The 15,467-nt window shown below is 45.2% G+C and overlaps 1 long non-coding RNA gene across 1 annotated transcript in view; it reads left to right on the top strand.

Moving 5' to 3' along the window:
* LOC307095737 overlaps positions 1–15,196 on the top strand; it is a 105,834-nt gene extending 90,638 nt beyond the window's left edge. Inside the window, exons 3-4 of the long non-coding RNA XR_013813220.1 lie at positions 13,950–14,119; positions 15,032–15,196. This is a non-coding gene — a long non-coding RNA (uncharacterized lncRNA). The remainder of the gene's footprint in view (positions 1–13,949; positions 14,120–15,031) is intronic.
* Positions 15,197–15,467: the final 271 nt, after the last annotated feature.

Here is a 15,467-nt window from a genome sequence, read left to right as displayed (position 1 = left end):
TGTCACTGTCATTCCAGGCAATCCTTCTAAATTCCCAAAAGGAACCCTTCTACTTATAAGGCATTGCTAGTGAAATAAGAAAAGGTGTACAAACTCATTCAGTTATAACTATTGGGACCATTCACCACAAACAGCTTCCTATGGCATTGGACCTCCTGGCTCTTTATTTCCTCCTTATAGGCATGGATGCATTGACACTATGTCATGCCTCATGGCACAAGCGCAAATCCTTAGCTTTTCTGGTGGGACTCCCCGAATGGATGCCAAGGACTCACTCCTCCAGTCAAGATAGTACACACTCCCTAATACGCACTCAAAGAGGGGCCCTGACCTGGGAAGGCACCTGAGCATTCTAAATTGGCCCCTCTTGCCCTTTTGGCCAAGAGGGACCCGCTTCTCACAATCCAATTGTCCACAGCTGTTGCCTGAGCTTCTGTTCATGCCAAGGTTGAAACCTCGTGATGGCTGGTACCATGGATCTGTCTCTCGCCCAGTGGGGTGAGCTGGGCCTCCTTGGAGAAGAAACCTGGGTTCCACAAGATATGTGATCAGTGCTGGGACCCTGCCAGCAGGCGAGGGGATCCCAAGGCAGGTGCTGGGCGTGGAGGCCATGGGGGCATAGGCGACCAAGGAGACAGAACTAAACCTCACATCACCCTGCTGGCCCCGGAGGATGGCTGGTTAGCCAGAGACGGGTAAGATTTTTCAGGGAAGGAACAACCTAAGACAGGCACAGTTGCATAGGGGCCATCAGGAGTGAACTTGGGGGTCAACAGCGGTGGGGCACAGACCTTCACCCCCCCAAGTTTGCAGGGGCCTGAACCCTCACCCCTGCTGAAGGAGATCTCCTGCCCCCATGGCTGCTCAGCTTCACATGCCCAGCTCAAATCGGGACCCAGGTAACAGAGACTTGGCCGACAGCAGATGCCCTCTCACTGCAACAAGACTTGATGGAGATGACTTGCACCCATGATTTGGGGAACTGGGGTCTATGATATCTAAATCCAGCCTAGCACCAGGAATGCTCAGGGCCTACTCAATAAGGCAAATAATCCTCTCCACTAATAATTATAGGGTAAAACAAGATGGTTGATAGAGTATTAAATTTGACAGTAAAATAGTAGTCAAGTTTTCAGACTAATTTAAATTGGCCAATCAAAATAAGCAAATACTCTAGAAAAATCAATTGTACTGGACAAAAAAGCTGTTCCTAAAGTGTTAACTAAAATTTAATTGGTAGTTCATCTCATGGTAAAATCGCATAACATATAATGAACCTAAAGCAGTCACATTTTAGTGCAAAAAAGTAAAATTTAAAAGCTATCAAGATTACAGCATAAAATTTCCAAAAGCCTCCCAATATTTAAACCAAAAAAGGGGGGATAGTAGAAGAATATCATGTAAGGAAAAATATCCTGTAAATAAATTACATCTAGAAAATTTTTACTTTAGAAAATTAACTTTCATTTGTAATGCTAACAGCAAGACACCCAGGTAAAACATACATGGTGTCAAAACAAGCCAAAGGAAAATCGTTTGGGCAAAAAAATGAAAAAGGATCGCAAGTCAAATTTATAGAAAATATTCCTTTATTAACTTTTGGTCGAGAATATGTTTGTATATTTTCAGAAAATAACTCCGAGACCATGTGGATTCCTGCAACAGAGAGGAATTGACAGGAGTGCTCCAGCCATGAAGTCAGAAGAGAAACAGTCCAGAGATGGAAGACGCTGACCATGCCTTGCCATACTAGCAGTCAGCAGATGTGAGTCACTGCAGATTGCCCAGGACCAAACCAGAGAGGGTCGGACCTGTATTACCACCATTTGTCCACCATCCAGAACTGAAATATCATTGCTGTTATGAACACATAAACAACTGTTGGACATAGAAACTGGGACTCAAAAGAACTGTTGGCCCAGAAAGAAACTCACTATAGACTGATTCATTTGCCTCTCAGCATAACTATTATTGCTTGTCTCATTTTCGGTTCCTATAAGTGTATTCCTAGTATCACATGAGCTCACTAATCTAGGGGAAAAGATGAAAAACATAGACTGAAGAACAAGAACAGCATTAATCAGACTGTCAGACCTCAGAGGGAAGGTAAGGGAGGGTGGGGACAAGGGAGATAGATCAACCAAAGGACTTGTGTGCTTGCATATGAGCCTAACCAGTGATCACGGACAACAGGGGGAGGGGGCATGCGTGTGGGGGGGTTTGGGAAGGGAATGGGGGGGGTTGATGACAAATATGTGATACCTTAATCAATAAAGTAATTTAAAAAATAAATAAATAAAAATTTTAAAAAAAAGAAAAAGAAAACAAAAACAAAAAAAACAAAGAGGGGCCCTGATACCCTGGCTTCTGTGGCTCAGTTGGTTGGGCGTCGTCCCATGCACCAAAAGGTCACTGGTTTGATTACTGGTCAGAGCACATTCCCAAGTTGTGGGTTCAATCCCCAGTAAGGGCACATATGGAGATAACCGATCTCTCTCTCTCTCTCTCTCTCTCTCTCTCTCTCTCTCCCCTCACTCTCTCTCTCCCTCTCCATCTCCCTCTCCATTCCTCTCTCTCTAAAATCAATAAAAACATATTTAAAAAAATAGAGGGGTACTGAAGGCCTACACACTCTGTCATTAGCAATTTGCTTGAGTCACTTATGATTTGCTTGAGATAGAATTTATCCTATCTAATAAAAGAGCAATATGCAAATTGACCATCATTCCAACACAAGATGGCCACCCCATGTGATCAAAGATGGCTGCCCCCATGTGGACACAAGATGGCTGCCACAAGATGGCCAGCAGGGGAGGGCAGTTGTGGGCGATCAGGCCAGCAGGGGAGGACAGTTGGGAGGGACCAGGCCACAAGGGAGGCCTGTTGGGAGGGACCAGGCCTGGAGGGGAGGACAGTTGGGGGCAATCAGGCCTGCAGGGGAGGGCAGTTAGGGGTGACCGGGCCAGCAGGGGAGGGCAGTTGGCAGTGACCAGGCCAGCAGGGGAGGGCAGTTAGGGGCGACCAGGCTGACAAGGGAGGGCAGTTAGGGGTTACCCGGCCAGCAGGGGAGGGCAGTTGGGAGCAATCAGGCCAGCAGGGGAGCAGTTAGGCGTCGATCAGGCTTGCAGAGAAGTGGTTAGGGGGTGATCAGGCTGGCAGGCAGAAGCGGTTAAGGGCAATCAGGCAGGCAGGCAGGTGAGCAGTTGGGAGCAGGCAGTCCTGGATTGTGAGAAGGATGTCCAACTGTCCTACTGGGGATCAAGCCTGCAACTCAGGCATGTGCCCCTGACCAGAATTGAACCTGAGACCCTTCAGTCCACAGGCTGACGCTCTATCCACTGAGCCAAACCGGCCTGGGCTGCTTGGTAGATTTGAGCCATATTCAGAGATGAGAGTATGGTAAGAAAGCTACAAGTCATGCACTTACCCCGTGCTAGACAAGGTAACTCATGACTTTCTCCCTGAGAGCAACTGCACTCAACCATTAATAATACACAAATATTTCAGCCAGAAGGAACCCAAACGAAGCTTATTAAATGTCAATGCTCTATATCATCATTTTTTAACTGGTGTGCTGCAAGAATTTTTAAAACATGCAACACTTGACTATATTGTTAGAGGCACTGACCTCTTTTCCCTCAGATTTTCAAATAAAAAATGATAACAGCCAACACAATAGCCATTGGGTGTGAGTGAATAAAAATTATACCTATTTTTTTGTCATGTCAGCCAGGTCAGCAAAAACTATACTTTTTGGTGTGCCACAGAATTTTAATAATTAGTTTATGTGTGCCATGAGATGAAAAAGGTTGAAAATTGATGTGCTCCATAGCTGTGGCTATTATTATTGTTTTGCATGGCCTGGATGATAGGGTTACTGGTAGATCCCTCAGGCTTAACCATCACATAGATACAATGCTGGAGCAATACCATTACAGCCTGCAATTGCACTACAGGTTGGAAAAACAGGGGATGTTGGAGAGGCGTTTTGGAAGGATTCAGGCCAGCATGCCACTGAATCTGGGCAACCAAAAGATTGAATCCCTTTACAGGCAATGGGCTCTCTGGAACTGATGTCTGAAAACACTCACCACCTGATTTCTTTTTTAAATTTAATTAATTTATTTATTTTTAAATTTAATCTTTATTGTTCAGATTATTACAGTTGTTCCTTCCCCCCCCCCATAGCTCCCCTCCACCTGGTTCCCATCCCACCCTCTTTCCTTACTGCTCCCCCCGCCACTGTCCTCATCCATAGGTGTATGGTTTTAGTCCAGTCTCTTCCCGCACCCCCACACCCCTTTCCCCCTGAGAGTTGTCAGTCCACTCCCTTTCTAAGTCTCTTATTCTATTATATTCACCAGTTTATTCTATACATTATATTTTTAACTCACTTGGTTTTTAGATTCACTTGTTGACAGATATGTATTTGTTGTTCATAATTTTTACCTTTACCTTTTTCTTCTTCCTCCTCTTCTTAGAAAATAACTTTCAGCAATTCATATAATACTGGTTTGGTGTTGATGAACTCCTTTAGCTTTTTCTTATCTGTGAAGCTCTTTAGCTCACCTTCAATTCTGAATGTCAGCTTGGCTGGGTTAAGTACTCTTGGTTGTAGGTTCTTGCTATTCATCACTTTGACTATTTCTTGCCACTCCCGTCTGGCCTGCATAGTTTCTGTTGAGAAATCAGCTGACAATCGTATGGGTGCTCCCTTGTAGGTAATTAACTATTTTTCTCTTGCTGCTTTTAAGATTCTCTCTTTGTCTTTTGCCCTTGGCATTTTAATTATGATGTGTCTTGGTGTGGTCCTCTTTGGATTCCTTTTGTTTGGGGTTCTGTGCGCTTCCTTGATTTGTAAGTCTATTTCTTTCACCAGGTGGGGGAAGTTTTCGGTCATTATTTCTTCAAATAGGTTTTCAGTGTCTTGCTCTCTCTTTTCTTCTAGCACCCCCATAATTCTGATGTTGGTACGCTTGAAGTTGTCCCAGAGGCTTCTTACACTATCTTCAAATTTTTGGATTCTTTTTTTCTTTTTGCTTTTCCAGTTGAGTGATTTTTGCTTCTTTGTATTTCAAATCTTTGACTTGATTCTTGTGTTCCTCTAGTTTGCTATTGGGTGTCTGTATATTTTTTATTTCAGTCAGTGTATGTTTAATTTCTAGTTGGTCCTTTTCCATATCCTCGAAGGTCTCTCGCATATCCTTGAGGGTCTCGCTAAATTTATCAGCCTTTTCTAGGAAATTCTTGAAACCTTATAACCGTGGTTTTGAACTCTATGTCCAGTAGTTTGTTTTCCTCCATTTCTTTGGTTTGTGATCTCTTTCTTTGTCTCCCCATTTTTGCTGCTTTCTTGAGTTGGTAGGGTAGCTTTGTAGGATCAGCTGTGTCTACGCCAGGAGACAGCCTTATTCAACTAAACTTGCAAAATTGTAAGAGCCTCTGTGCTCAGCTTGGATGGGGTGGAGTTTCAGGGTGGAGCTTCAGGGTGGAGCCTACAGCCTTGGCTTCCCGTTGGCCCCACCCTATGAGGTTCCTGGGTCTCAGTGTCCCTCGGTTCTTGCTGCAAGCACCTCTGAGAGAAAGGCGCCCTCGAGTTTCGCCCGCTGCCAAACAGTCTAGTCTCTCCCCCAATGAATCTGGATTCCCAGATTCTCGCCCGGAACTGGGGTTCAGTGAAATCGGAACTGGGGTTCAGCGTAGTCTGGAGCTTTTGTCTCCTTCCCACTAAAGCAATCCTGCGGCACACTCAACAGTCCGTCCTCTGCGCGCATTCACGTGCGTGCCCTGGAACTCTGCCTTTCGCCGCTCCCCTGAGTTTCCGCCTTACAGCCCAGATTCCCCCAGTATGAGCCTGGGTCCCCAGGGTCTCGCCCGGTACTGGGGTTCAGTGCAGTTGGAGCTGGGGTTCAGTGCAGTCTGGAGCTTTTATTTCCTTCCCGCTAGAGAATGCCTGCCAGGCACTCAGCCGCCCATCCTCTCCGGCTCCATCCTCTCCAGCTCCATCCTCTCCGCACACACGTGCCCGTGTCTCCGTACCTCAGGCTTTCACAGCTCCTCTGATTTTCCTTGTGTTTTTCTCTTCTAGTTGTAGAATTTCCAGTCAGCCAGCTTTCCTGTGGATCTGGATGATGTCCGTTTTGTCTTTTAGTTGTATTTTTGAAATTGTTGTGCGAGGCTGCAGTTTAGGTATTTACCTATGCCGCCATCTTGGTTTCTCCACCACCTAATTTCTGAACATAAAATATCTCCACAAGCTAATTGGCCCTATGATAGCCCATAAATAAAACCCACCTAGTTACAGGGACTGTGCTATTATAATTTTTCCTCATAGGTCGGTCTTGGAAATGCCTAAATAGCATTTATAATATACTAGAGGCCCGGTGCACGAAATTCATGCATGGAGGGGGGTTGTCCCTCAGCCCAGCCTGTACCCTCTCCAATATGGGACCCCTCGAGGGATGTCTGACTGCCCGTTTAGGCCCGATCCCGGTGGGCAGTCGGATCCCTAAACGGGCAGTTGGACATCCCTCTCACAATCCAGGACTGCTGGCTCCCAACTGCTTGCCTGCCTGCCTTCCTGATTGCCCCTAACTGCTTCTTCATGCCAGCCTGATCACCCCTAACCACTCTGCTGCCAGCCTGCTTGCCCCCAACTTCCCTCCTCTGCCGGCCTGGTCACCCCTAACTGCCCTCTCCTGCAGGGTTGATCACCTCCAACTTCCCTCCCTTGCAGGCTTGGTCCCTCTCAACTGCCCTCCCTTGCAGGCCGGGTGCCTCCCAACTGCCCTCTCCTGCTGGTCATCTTGTGGTGGCCATATGGGGGCAGGATCTTTGACCACATGGGGGCAGCTATATTGTGTGTTGCAGTGATGATCAATCTGCATATTACTCTTTTATTAGATAGGATAGAGGCCTGGTACAGGGGTGGGGGCCAGCTGGTTTGCCCTGAAGGGCGTCCCAGATCAGGTGGGGGTTCCCTTGGGGTGTGGGACGGCCTGAGCGAGGGGCCTGTGGTGGTTTGCAGGCTGGCCACGACCCCTGGCAACCCAAGTGGAGGCCCTGGTATCTGGAATTTGTTTTCCTTCTACAATTGAAACTTTGTAGCCTGGATCAGAGCCAAACCTGGGGCTCCCTCCGAGGCTGGCAGCCATTTCTGTTGGGGTTATAATTGAAACTTTGTTGTCTTAAGCGGGTGGGCCTGGCCAGGGTGTGCCGAAAGCTTTCCTTCCCCTGTTGCTGGCGGCAACCCTTGACTGCTCTCTCAAGCTCCATTCTGCCACCATTTGTTTGAATTTGTTTACCTTCTATAATTGAAACTTTGTAGCTTGAGTGGAGGCTTAGGCCTGGCAAGGGCAGGCGGAAAGCTTGACTTCCTCTGTTACCTAGGAAACCTTGCTCTCTGTGGCTGTAGCCATCTTGGTTTGGGTTAATTTGCATACTCGCTCTGATTGGATGGTGGGCGTGGCTTGTGGGTGTGTTGGAGTTATGGTCAATTTGCATATTTGTCTATTATTAGATGGGATTCTTTAGCCTGGGATATAAATGTGCCTAGAATCTTTACGTGTTTTAGATTAGCTCCTCAGGGAATGAAGGGGCAGCCACCTGTTCTGTTGCTGATTGTGCCTCTGATGACCCCAGGTAGTTCTTAATTTGTTCCACTAGCAGCAGGCATCAGATACGCAACTCAGTTATATCAGTCTGGCTAGCCTATCTCCAGCCCATAACCAATACCCCAACTGGATAGCCACATGGGAGGATCACCTGTCCCTGGGTGGCCACCAGTGAGTTGGACTCATCACTGGAGATGCCTATGCTTCCTACACCAGAGATGATATCTCCTGGACATGTCACCAACTTGCTGCTCACCAAGTTTGTGCTACTTCCCCATTTACACTGAACTCAGCCTAACTCAACAATGGAGACTAAGATGTACTGGGAATGATGGACTACGTAAATAAACTTCACTGATGGAATTAAACTGGAATATTATTTTGCCAAATTTGCTTGGTGCTTGCCTGATGACCATACTCTATACTAAGGGCCCTGTCAGACTGTGAATACATTCTCTGCTGACTACAGGGCAGCATTGTATCACATTTCCCCATAATGGCAGACCAAAATATGCATTCAGAAACAAAGTTCCTCTGCCTACAAATACTGTTCACTTAGACTGTTTGTCCTCATCTGCTCCTCTTCCCCGTCCTCTTATGTGTGCTTTTACGGGAATTCCCAACCACAATTTCTGCTGGCCACAGCAAGCCCTCATCACAGTTTCCCCTGACATTATTATAACCTCTTCAACCACACCTCACCCTTGTACCTTCTGAGACACTGGCAAGACAGTTCACAAACACCTCTACCATTTTTATCTAATGGGCTAAGAAAGCTACCCACATTTGAGAATCAAAAATGGTTGGACTTGTCATATGGTCTCCAATTGCCTATTCAATTTCAGCTAACTCCAATAAACAACATTTTTGCCCTGGGTTTTTCTTCCATTAGGTGCCCCACCCATTTTCTGCCCCAAATGCTCCTCAAGGAATCATTTTGGAGTAGCCTTCAAGGCCAACTTGGTGATTCTGTGCCCAAGCACAAATAGCTCTTAGCCCACAGATCTCTTTAACAGCACCACTAGTACTCATATAGCAGAGATAGCTGATGAATGGGTACAAGTTCCCAGCTGGGGAGTCTGCAGGTGAGGCACACCATGGGGCTCATGAGTGGGGCTTCTGGTGCAGTTCATGAGCTGACTGAGGATCTAGTAGGATCTGCATCCAGCTGTTGAGTTCCTCATACTGACTGCTGAGAGCATTCACTCTTTTTCCCTGCTCCTAGCTGCCCCCGGATTCTTCAGCTGTGCTGATGCCTTCAGTGTTCTGGGTGGGAGGAAAGGCTGGGAAACTTGGGACCTCATTTTTCTCTTCCTTTCCCCTGGAAAGAAAAAGGGCCAAAGGGATCTCTCTTAACACGGACCTGTGCCACATTAAGGGAGGGGGTGAATGTTCTTCTTACCCTCTTTGTTTAGTCTATCCTCAGATAATTTTGCTTCATTATGGTGTTGAAACTTCTCCACTGGACTCCTAGGCTCCCACAAAGGAATTCTCCTCTGTAGTTGGTTGTTAAAATTAATGTTTCTGTGGAGATTTGAGGGCTCAAATATACTATTCTACCATCTTACTGGCATCTTCTGCTAAACTACCTTGTAATCACTGTATTCTTTGTCCTATGTGGCAAATTCCCAGGTTTTTCACTGGAGGCTCTGATGGGAACTTCTGCCTTTGGAATTTATTGCAAGACCACATTGCAAGGCTCACATATAGTGCATTATTCTGTCCCCTAGTCATGATGGGGGGAGTTGTGCACAGAATGCTTGGAGCAAAAGTCTTTGTTTTGTTACCTAGGTGGTCAGCTGATATTTTGACAGGATTTCACTTATGCCTGGAGCTAAGAAGAGAGAAAAAAAAAAGAGAATGAAAAAAATACTCTCTGAGTCTTTGCAATTTATTGTTGAATAATATTCCATTATATGGCTACACCATATTTTATTTATTCATTCATCACTTGATAAACATTTGTGTTATTTTTCAATTTTTTAAAATATATTTTATTGATTTTTTACAGAGGAAAGGAGAGGGATAGAGAGTTAGAAACATCGATGAGAGAGAAACATCGATCAGCTGCCTCCTGCACACCCCTCACTGGGGATGTGCCCGCAACCAAGGTACATGCCCTCGACTGGAATCGAACCCGGGACCCTTCAGTCCACCGGCTGACGCTCTATCCACTGAGCCAAACCGGTCAGGGCTATTTTTCACTCTGCTATGAACACTCATGTCCATAAATGCTGCTATGAACACTCATGTCCAGGTTTTTGTGTGAACACACTTCCAAATTGCTTGTGTATATGTATACATAGGAGTGGAATTACTGGGTCATACAGTAACTCTATGTTTAACTTTTAAAAAATGTATATTTTTTATTGATTTCAGAGAGGAAGAGAGAGAGATAGAAACATCAATGATGAGAGAAAAATCATTGATTGGCTACCTCCTTCACACCCCACACTAGGGATCGAGCCCGCAACCTGGCCATGTGCCCTGACCAGGAATTGAACCAGTGACATCCTGGTTAATAAGTCAACATTCAACCACTGAGCAACACCAGCAAGGCATCTATGTTTAACTTTTTGAGAAACTGTCAGACTGTTTCCCATAGTGGCTGCACCATTTTACTATATCCCCACCACCAGTGTATAAAGGTTTCAATTTCTCTACATCCTCACCAGCACTTGATATTATCTGTTTGTTTGTTTTTTATTGTAGATATTTCAGTGTGTGTGAAGTGGTATCTCTTCGTGATTTTGATTAGGATTTCCCTAATGACTAATGACATTGAATATTTATTCATGTGTTTGTTGACTATTTGTATATCTTTTTGGAGAAAGGTGTATTCATATTTTGTACCTATTTTTTAAGTTGTCTTTTTGTTGTTGAGTTGAAAGAGTTCCTTATATATTCTAGATATGTGTCTTTTGTCAGAGATAAGATTTGCAAATATTTTCTCTCATTCCATGTATTGTCTTTTTATTTTCTTGATATTGTCCTTTGAGGCACAAAGTTTTTACTTTTGATTAATTTTTATTTGTCTATATTTTATTCCTTTAAGTGTCATATCCAAGAGATCATAACATGATCCAAGGTAATGAATATTTATGTCTTCTAAGAACTTAAAAGTTTTAGTTCTTACATTTAGATATTTGATTTATTTTGAGTTAATTTTTATAAATGGTATATGAGGTAAGAAGTCTAACTTCATTGTTTTGCATGTGGATATCCAATTGTACTATTACCATTTGTTAAAAAGACTATTCTTTTCCCATTACATTTCCTTGACATTTGTTGTTTATGTTTGTCTTTATGCCAGTATAATAGTGCCTTGATTCTAAAGGTTTGTAATGAGTTTTAAAATCAGGAAATATGAGTCCTCCAATTTTGTTCTTTTCTGAGATTATTTTGGCTATGCTGAGTTCCTTGAATTTCCATATTAATTTCAGAGTCAGCTTATCAATTTCTTCACAGAAGGCACCTGGGATTTTGATAGAAATTGTATTGAATTTGTAGATCAATTTGGGAAGTGTTGCTATATTAACAATATTAAGTCTTCTGATCCATGAACATGGGTTGTTTTTCATTGGTTTCTTATTGCAGGTGTAACAAATTTCCACAAACATAGTGACATAAAACAATGCAAATTTATTATCTTACTAGTGGCCCGGTGCACGAAATTCATGTACATTAAAAGGGGATTAGTTAGAGGAAATAATTTAATATTGCTATTTGCCCTTTCTCTATAATGGAAGTGTCAGAGATGAAAGAAAATTAGTAAAATGTATATGAAAACCTTCCTCCTGTCAGAGTCTGGGGCACACCACGGGACCCAGAGTCAAGTCCCTGCCCACCCACATGCGCCTCAAAATCGTGTGAGACCCAGCCCGTCCCACCCTTGTCAAGCCCCACCAGGCAAGGGGCGTAGCCTCAGGTCCCCTTGCCTGGCGCCAGGATGGGGGGTGTGGCCTGAGGTCCCCCAGCCCAGACTGGGGCAGGGGGCGTGCCTTGAAGTCCCCCATCAAACCCCACCAGCAGGGGGGCACAGCCTCAGGTCCCCCATCAAGCCCCACCAGCAGGGGGCACAGCCTCAGGTCCCCGCCAAGCCCCACTGGCAGGGGGGCGCAGCCTCAGGTCCCCCATCAAGCCCTGCTGGGCAGGGGGCGCAGCCTGAGTTCCCCCGACCAAGCACTGAGGGTGCACCTTGAGGTCCCCCATCAAGCCCCGCTGGGTGGGTAGCATGGCCTGAGGTCCCCTTTCAAGCCCCGCCAGGCAGGGGGGTGCAGCCTCAAGTCCCCTGGCCCAGTGCTGGTGCGGGGGGCAAGGCCTGAGGTCCCCTGTCAAGCCCCGCCGGGTGGGGGTTGCGGTCTGAGGTCCCCTGATCTGGTGCCGGGGTGGGGGACATGGCCTGAGGTCCCCGGCCTGGCGCTGGGGTGGGAGGAGCAGCCTGAGGTCCCCTAGCCCAGCACCAGGACAGGAAGCGCACCTTGAAGTCCCCCATCAAGCCCCACCAGGTGGGGGGCATGGCCTGAGGTCCCCCGGCCTGGCACTGGGGAAGGGGGAGCAGCCTGAGGTCCCCAAACCCAGCACCAGATGGGAAGCACACCTTGAGGTCCCCTGTCAAGCCCTGCTGGGTGGGGGGCGCAGCCTGAGGTCCCCCGACCCAGCACTGGGGGTGCACCTTGAGGTCCCCCGTCAAGCCCCGCTGGGTGGGGGGCATGACCTGAGGTCCCCTGTCAAGCCCAGCCAGGCAGGGGGGTTCAGCCTCAGGTCCCCTGGCACAGTGCTGGGGGTGCACCTTGAAGTTCCCTGTCAAGCTGCGCTGGGTGGAGGGTGTGGCCTCAGGTCCCCTAGCCTGGCACTGGGGCGGGGGGTGCAGCCTGAGGTCCTCCAGTCTGACGCCAGGGTGGGGGGCACAGCCTGAGGTCCCCTGTCAAGCCCCACGGGGGCGGGGGAGGACGTAGCCTCAGGTTCCTGCTGATTGCTAATTAAGGCTCCTTATGGGAACTTTGGCCTCAGCTGTGAGTGCAGCCATCTTTGTGATGGAGTGATGGTCAATTAGCATATTCCCTCTTTATTAGATAAGATAGTTCTGCAGGTCAGAAATTTGTAATGAGTTTAACTGGGTGGCAATAAAGATGTCTGTGTGTGGGAAATCCATTTCCTTGCCTTTTTCAGATTCTAGAAGCCACCTCTATTCCTCATGGCTTTTGGCTCATGGCCCTTACTCCATCTTAAAAGCCAATAGTGTAGCATGTTTTAATTTCTCTAACTCTTATCCTTCTGCCTCCCTCTTAAAAGAAACAACAAATAACCTAGTGTTGCTCACTAGTTAAAGCATCGGCCTATGCACCAAAGGATTGCAGGTTTGATTTCCGGTCTAGGGCATGTACCTGGGTTGCAGGTCCGATCCCAGGCCTGGTTGTGCCCTGTGCTGGAAGCAGCCAATTGATGCGTCTGTGTCTTTCTCACATCTATGTGTTTCTTTTCTTTTCTTTTCTTTTCTTTTCTTTTCTTTTCTTTTCTTTTCTTTTCTTTTCTTTTCTTTTCTTTTCTTCTCTTCTCTTCTCTTCTCTTCTCTTCTCTTCTCTTCTCTTCTCTTCTTTTCCCTTTCCTTCCTTTCTCTCTCTCTCTCTCTCTCTCTCTCTTTCTCTCTCTCTCTCTCTCTCTCTCTCGCTCTCTGTTTTGCTCTTTCTCTTCCTTCCTCCCTTCCATTCTCTCTAAAAAACCAATGGAAAAAATAGAGGATTAACAACAAAATAAATAAACAAACAAACAAATAAAACTTCAGATCACATTGGGCCGACCAAGGTAACTAGGATAATCTTCCCATCACAAGATGCTTAACAAATCACATCTGAAAAGTCCCTTTTGCTTTTTTAATTTTTTAAAATTGATTTTTGAAGAGAAAGGAAGGGAGAGAGGGTGAAAGGGAAAGAGATTTGTTGTTCCAACTATTTGGTTGATTCTTATATGTTCCCTGACTTGGGATCGAACCCATAGCCTTGGTTAATTGGGACGATGCTCTAACCAACTGAGCTACCTGGTGGCCATAGCAGCAATGTATCTTTTTCCGTGTAAGGTAACATATTTACTGGTTTTTCAGATTAAGATATTGACATCTTCAGAGGCCATTATTGTCTACCACAGATATTTTCCACTTATTTAGATTGTATTTAATGTCTTTTCAGAATGTTTTATAGTTTTCAGAGAATAGATTTTGCAATTCTTCTGTTAAATTTATTCCTAAATATTCTCTTGGTTGTTTTTATAAATAGAATTGTTTTCTTAGTTTCAATTTCAAATAGTTCATTGCAGAAATACAATTTTTTGTATTTACAGAAATGCAATTGATTTTGTATATTGCTCTTCTATCCTGAAACCTTGGTGAACCCATTTATTAGTTCCAGTAGTTCTTTTGTGGAACATCTGTAAGAAGAGGATGGGTGATGAACCATCAGAAAATTCAAGGCCCGGACAATGCTATAAAGTTTTGGGAGTCATTTGGTCAGGTAAGTCACATATTATTGCAGAAGCTGGGAATGATAAGGTGCAAGACTATCCAACCTCTGGTGTAAGGCTCTGTAGGGATTTAGGGATTTGGGAGCACTTTTATTCCCCACCTGGCATACTTCCTTTATCCCTCATATTACCTGGTAAAGAAAGGGCATGTGTGGGACTGGGGATCAGAGGTAGCTCCATTGGTTAGAGCATTATCCCATATGCCAAGGATGCAGGTTTAATCCCCAGTCGAGGCAAATATGGGAGGCAACTTATCAATGTCTCTCTCATTTCTAAAAATCAATCAATAAAAAAAATTTTAAAGCAAGTTTCCTTTCAGGAAGCACAAATACTAGTATAGCATATTAAAGCCCTGAGCATCTCACAAGCAGGGCTACTATTTGAGTTAGATGTGTCTGTGACTCCAGAGTTAAGGGTCAGACACTGAAAAGTACCCTTAAGATTTTGGTTTGCCCAAAGAAGTCTGGGCCATCCACCAGAGTTCTTAACATGTGTGAGTTTAGCAAACTGATTATACTGGCCCCCCTTCCTGAAAGTGAGGGTTGTAAATATGCCTTGGTTTGTATAGATGCTGTCTGGTTTAACTCAAACTTTCCCAGTAGTCATGCAAACCAAGCTGCCACCATTAGGGGATTAGAGAAGCTGGGTACCACATATGGTTACACTTGTCAAATAGACAGTAATTGCATGGGGGGGTATCACACTTCAAAGGTTATGATATGTAAGACTGAGCAAAAGAACAGGACACTGAATGAAGGTTCCATCTCCCCTATAGCCCACAAGCAGCAGGGTTGGTAGAAAGGAAGAATGGACTATTAAGGCAGCAGAATACATTACTAACAAGTAAAACATCACAAAAGTACCACCCCAGGATTTAATATATTTGAATAATCACCCAATAGGTCCTACTACTGCATATGCCAGACTGGGGACCCCAGTGGAGACACCCAACACCATGAAGGTATATGAAGGTATGGAAGTTGCAAGAGACAGCCATAGCTCCAACTCTCATTGTGGATCAATGTGTCATGCTGCTGAGAACGCCTAAAATCAGGAACATGACAATGTTTTTGCTCTTACCACTTCTAATCAACACTATATTGCAGATTCTAGCTAGGCCAATTAGAATAGACAAAGAAACAAAAGGTATACAGTTTAAAATAAAGAACTAAAACACTCTATTTGTAGATGAAATAAGCTTGCAAACGTCTACAGAGAGTTCTGCAACAGAAGCAAGTCTTCACATGTTAACATTATGCCATTAATGTCATGAGTCCATTTTACTGATACGGTGAAGGAGAACAGGGACAGGTCTCAGGCTCCCATTCCATAACTTTT

This window comes from Cnephaeus nilssonii (assembly GCF_951640355.1).
Source record: "Cnephaeus nilssonii genome assembly, chromosome: X".
In the NCBI taxonomy this organism is placed as follows: Eukaryota; Metazoa; Chordata; class Mammalia; order Chiroptera; family Vespertilionidae; genus Cnephaeus; species Cnephaeus nilssonii.
Note: the sequence above shows the minus strand (reverse complement) of the source record. Positions and strands in the feature narration are given on the sequence as shown.